This window comes from Loxodonta africana, chromosome 1 (assembly GCF_030014295.1).
Source record: "Loxodonta africana isolate mLoxAfr1 chromosome 1, mLoxAfr1.hap2, whole genome shotgun sequence".
In the NCBI taxonomy this organism is placed as follows: domain Eukaryota; kingdom Metazoa; phylum Chordata; class Mammalia; order Proboscidea; family Elephantidae; genus Loxodonta; species Loxodonta africana.
Genome location: NC_087342.1, coordinates 78803190 through 78809232, shown reverse-complemented (window position 1 = coordinate 78809232; position 6043 = coordinate 78803190). Strand labels below are relative to the sequence as shown.

Sequence of the window (6043 nt, the reverse complement as noted above, 5' to 3'; positions counted from 1 at the left end):
GCCTTAGGTTAGGACAACCATAGTGGAAATCAAAAGAGCTGAAAATGAGGACTTTATTCTTTGTCACCCACAACAGAGGACAGAGACTTTTAACAACTCAGGATTGTAAAAAAAAAACACCATGGAAACCTCATGTGGCCATTTACCCAACACATGTTTCCAGTCCTCTGCCTCCACTTTCAAACCCTATAAAGAATCAGTATCCTCCACTGGCTCCTGAGCACCTCCTGCCTAAAGCAGCTGCTGATGCCTCTTAACACTGAGCAACACTACTGCAATGCTCAAGGAGCGTGAATGTCAGGAAATAACACTCAGCTTTTTTTTTTTTTTCCTAGATAAAAGTTAGCCAGCAGCACTTCAGGAATGAGGTATATGTAGCTCAGTGGTAGAGCACATGCTTTGCATTTTTGAGGCCCTGGCTTCGATCCTCCACACAGCTACCCTTTTTCTCTGCTTCAACATTATTTAAACCCAATCTTGAAGGAATACAAATTCACTTTTACTAATATTTTCCATTCGATTCCTGTGCATATAAACAGCAAAAACATAGCCCAGTGGACTTCCTTGAATGTTCTTCCATTTCTGTGCTATGAACTCCTGTATCCCTTAAGGTGACTGCAATAGCAGAAAGAAGACGACAAGAAACGGGAGAAAAGAAGAACCAGATGCTAACAGAATCTCTTCAATCATCCCAAACAAAACCTGCACCTTAAGTGCCCATTCTGTACTATTACTAAAGAGACAGAAAGACAGATAAGGGGTGGGAAGGTTTGAAAGGGCTTCATACATAGTTTTTTCTTTTTTTTAACCAACTAAAGCACAAAGCCACCTAGAGAGGTTCCTTCTGGGCTACCGACAGATATGCTGATGACTAAATTATTTCCGGGCAAAACTGAGTGCATAGCTTTCCTTCTCTTTGATTCTCTCTCCCTTTATTCCTGACGAGGTGGCCGAGTGGCTAAGGCGATGGATTGCTAACCCATTGTGCATTGCATGCGTGGGTTCAAATCCCATCCTCGTCGTTCCTTCCTTACACACTGTGTTGTGGGAGTGAGATTTGGAGCCCTGAGGGCACAGCAGTTTTTTGCTAATGAAAAGTGGGCAGTTCATATCCACCAGTGACACCTTGGAAACCCTATGTGGCAGTTCAACTCCATCCTATACGTTTGCTGAGAGTCAGGATCATCTCAATAGCAACGGGTTTTTTTTTTTTTTTTTAGTCTTTGACTTCCAACAGGTGTGCTGCATCTCCCAAGCAGTGAAATACAGCTTTGGACTTTCATCTTCCATTTGGCCAAGCACAGATTCTCCAGACAGACATCGCTTTTCTCTTGCGCTTCACAACTTCACTCTATTTGGCTTGGAGCCCTGATATTGTCTCAGACAAACTTACAGGTAGCAGGCAAAAGCCATGAGAGATAAGAAGCCTCCATAAAGCAACGGGAATCCATATTTGGAGTTGTTTTCCCAGGAAAAACCAGTTGTCATCAAGTTGATTCTGACTCATAGCAACCTCATGTGTGTCAGGGTAGAACTGTCCTTTCTAGGGTTTTCAATGCTAGTAGATCACCAGGTACCTCTGGATAACTGGAACCTCCAAACTTTCAGTTAGCAGCAATGAAGCGTTAACGATTTAAGTCCACCTAGGGATTCCTTTCCCAAGGAAAATCCAAAATCCAACTGCCCCATAGTATTTCTAGAGAGTGGCTGTTGGTTTGGAACTGCCAACCTTCTGCTTCACAGCTAACCTTTTCACCACTGACACCAGCAGGACTCCTTCCGGGAGCCGTTAAACCCTAGAACACTGAGGTCTCAGCCAGGGGCATACATAAAAACCAAAAAACCTCACTGCCGTGAAGTCAATTCTGACTCATAGTGACTGTATAGGGCTTCCAAGTCTATAAGTCTACAGAAGTATACTGTGACATATTTCTTCTGTGGAGCCCCTGGTGGTTTGAAACCGCCACCATTTTGGTGTGCCATTGACCTCCTTAACCACTGTAATTGTCATCGTGAATGCAAGCAGCTTCAGCTTTCAACTCCAGATTAGTTGCTCCTTCTCTGCACAGTTTTCCTGGTATTAGGAATTTTCCAACCATCAAACCAAGGTCCAGCACCTTCACTACTTCTGGCTATCAGAGCCACAGTGGATAATTCTCGGGCAAGAATACAGAAGAATCTGAAAAGTTGGCTTAGAAAACTTAGACCAAGATGGAACCAAAGATATATCCTAACTGAAAAAACAGTAAGTATATAGTGTCATGGACAATCAATGTTGTAGCAAACCCTGGAGTCCAAAACCCTGGTTGGGAAATCTAGCAGTGGCTTTGTCTTGTGAAGCTATGGTTCTATGAACCACAAAGAAGCATGAGGGAGGCATGTTGGGGGATGAGTAAGAACTGCATGCATATTAATCTTTTGTAACAGCCCATTAGTGCTCCTGGACAGGCGTTCAAACCTCAGCCATCACAGAGGCTTAAAGAATAGAAGCTTCAGCCTCTTGCCAAAATTTGTGGTGTCAGTCAACCCACATATGAGTTTTAGGAGGTAATCCTTAATCTTTGTGTCTTCTCTTGCTTTTAGTTTTCATTCTGATATTTTCTCCCTGTGAGAAGTTTGTATCTTCCTGAATATTGGACTATGTTATATATCAGCTCTTCATTTCCTCCCCATCACTAGTCTTTTCCCCTATCCTAACCTCCCTTGAATAACTGACTGAGGCTTGGTTGGCGCTGGGAAGCAGCTGACATGGGTGCTCAGAGGCAGGAAGTTTTGGTTCCCAAACCTGGGGAACTGCCTGAGAACTTTGTGAATATATGTATTCCTGATTCCACCTCTATAGATTGTAAATGGACTGAGAACCACTGGATAGGTAGAGGATGGGATCTATATCACTGAAAAGTCTCCACAGATGTTTCCATTTTTCAGCCATGTTTGAGAAATGCTAGCTTAAGAAGTGGTGCTGGGGAAACTGGAGTGAACTGAGCTGCTGGGAAATTTTTACTAGGAGGAAGCACTGGAGACAGGATAAAAGGGGGCTGGGAAAGTGAAGGTAAAGGTGACACATTATGTGATGAAAAAAATGAAGGGGAACATAGGAGGACGGAGGGGGGTGTGTGTGTGGAAGAACTAGAAGAGAAGGTAAAAAAAGGTTTGGAACTAGGTCTTTAGGATGCACAGAATTTGAATGGCCCAGGATGTAGTTAGAGCCTGACTGGGTTGCCTATTTCTCTTCCGTACTGTCGACAATGCAGGAAGTCAGAAAGTTCCCTTCCTCTTAAGGAAAATGGACTAAGGGTGTTTTTTCCCATAGGAAGATGAAGCTCTTCTTGCACAGAGCTTAACAGCTCTTTCCATCTCTGGAAATAGTTTTCAAAACTGTGGATGCTGGAAGACTTAAGGTTTCCTTAGAAATGCCTTTCCTCTGTGTACCATCCAAACACTTCTTCACCAGTAACAAAGAGCTGGGATCACAGATGTCAGTTGTTGGGGTCACTGATCTCCATGACTGGTGATTGAACCAATCTTTTGCTGACCAAGATTATGGGGGTGAGCCTGGAAGTGCAGGAGAAATGGAAAACAGAAAATCAGAAGGAAAATTTTCTCCTGAACCTGCAGTCTGTCCATTGACACAGGCACAGGTGGGGGGGGTGGGGAAGAAGACTTAAAAGGAATTTGTCCAACAGTCGCTTTCCACTCCTCTCTCCATCTGTCTTTTTCTTCCCTACTTGTTAATAATAATGCGATACTGTAGTAAAGGAGAAGAGGCTGTCTATGGCATGGTGGAATGTTGTTGCTTCATGGTCAGCAAATCCGGAGCGAGCACCTTGTTTTACTCCAGTTCCTCCTAACTTTATTGTGTTTAAGCACTCCGGTTGGGAGGGCCAAGGAGTGTCAGGGATCATGGTCCTACTGACTAACCATCAAATAATTTCTCCTTTCCTTGAGTAGAAAAAAAAACACTAGGAAAAGTATTCACAAAGTGAAAAATCGGGAAAGTATGAAAAAAAAATTGCCAGTATTCAGCTATGCGTCTGTGAAGAAAGAAAAGATACATGAACTTGCTGGGGGTTGAACCCTGGGCCCTGAACATGCTAAACACTTGCTCTATTACTGAGCTACAGCCCTTGTCAAGCAGAGTTGTGACAGTACAAAATAATAGTGACTTCTAACATGGTCTGCAGGCATTTTAAAACATATGTTTTCACAAGTCAAAATCCATTATGTTCAACTCTTAGGTTCCTGGATTGGATCTTACCTCATAGTTATGCCAGGAGAAGAAAAAAACTTATTCCGGACCAAATGACTCTGAGATCTTCCAGAAGTCACTGGCTTCTTCAAGGACTCTTTCAGCCAACTGAGTGAGTGTCAGTCAGCTGAGTACACCAGGAGAGGGGGTCAAGGGATTGAACATTCTGTTAAGTCTTCTGACTGTGTTCTTGAAAAGTCCTCTTTCTGTGCCTATGAAGCTTGCAGAAAGACACAAAAGACAGTGCAAGGAAATAAAAAATTGAGTTCTGTTAGTGCTGCGAAAGAATGAAGATCCAGGTGGGGAGATTAGACTAGAGGTTAATTAATTCACAGTATTTGATGAAAATGGGAGCCCTGATGATGCCTTGGTTAGGAGTTATGGCTGCTAACCATAAAAATCACCAGTTTGAATCCACCATCAGCTCATTGGAAACCTTATGGGGTCGGATTGGCTCTGTAGCCACAGGTTAATTAGAGGCAGGAGAAGAGCGACAAGCACAGCCACGGCTCTTGCAAAGGACTTTGTCCAACACCTGGGTTTGGAAACGGGGTTTTGCCTCAGCGATGCTGTGACTCTGATTTTGAGAGAGAAGAAAGATGAATGCTCCTGTCATTAAATGGTATATTTTAGACCTAATTATTTCCTTAAAGAGGAAAGCACAAAAGAAGTGCTTTATAGGATGGACACAACTTTCAAAACAAATTTGCTCTTCATAAACTTTCCCTGTGCCTGGGGAAAACCTCAAACTCCTGATGTGGTGTGACTGTTAATTTTGATATGACGGAGAAAATCCAAATCTTCTTAGATGGAAGGGACAGGTGTCCGGAATCTATAGATTAAGTTACTGCTGGATCCGAAAGACACCTGTCTGGGAATTTCAGTGCGAGGAGGAGTGCAAGTGAGGAAGGGAGTGAATAAGATAGAGTGGTGGGTTTATGGGAGGAGAAAGGAGTACGCTGAGCAGAAGAGAGAAACAGCAGCAGAGCAGTAGATGGCAGACAGAAGAGAATAGGGTTGGAGAAGGGTCTCTAAGAAGGGATAGCATACGGACCATCATAGAGGTAGAAACAGACCAAGCTCATGTCTTTAGTATGCTTCCTGCAGACCCTCTGTAAGGGAAAGGCTAAAGTAAGTGCTTTCAAAGCCTATGACTCGCAAACAGATAAGAATCATTTTGCCCAAAATTTTGTGACTGAGAGTGCGTCGCTGCTCTTTCCATCACTGAGCATTTTGGAAAGTGCCTGTGTGTTTGAACGTTTGTGGAACAGCAGCAGTTGATACTGGAGGCTGTGGAAAAAGCCACAGGGAGGCCAAGATGTCTGGATCCTGGTGGCAGCACAGCAAAGTCCTGGCTTGGAAGCAGAATCCCAGGATGGCTTTGAGATAGAATATCTTATTTACAACTTAGTTTTAGTGTGTTTGAGCTGAAAATTCAAGGGAAAGAATGAAAAAGAAAGGTCAAGAGTAACCAACCATTTTTGGTTTGAATAGACTCTTACTGAATCCATCAAACTCCTGGAGATCTCAGTGCACCAGGCCTCTAGTCTGAGGATCTAGGATTCACGATCCTTTCTGCTGTAGCTGCATTTAGTTTTCCCATGATTCTTTCCAACTCATACACAAAACTGATCCCAACTTTCTCGAGGAGCAGCTCTGGTAATATCTACATTGCATTTTACTATTCACATAGTCTCTTTTCTCAAAGGGAATCTGAAGAGTGAGATTTCAAATGTGGAAAGTCTGATCTGCAAATCATTTGAGAGTTATTCATTCAATGCAAACAGCAATCTT

General features: G+C 43.1%; 1 non-coding gene across 1 annotated transcript; it reads left to right on the top strand.

The window, feature by feature from the left end:
* The first annotated feature begins 940 nt into the window (after window positions 1-940).
* On the top strand, window positions 941-1022 carry TRNAS-GCU (transfer RNA serine (anticodon GCU)). Its single transcript has one exon. It is a non-coding gene; the product is annotated as a tRNA-Ser (tRNA).
* Window positions 1023-6043: the final 5021 nt, after the last annotated feature.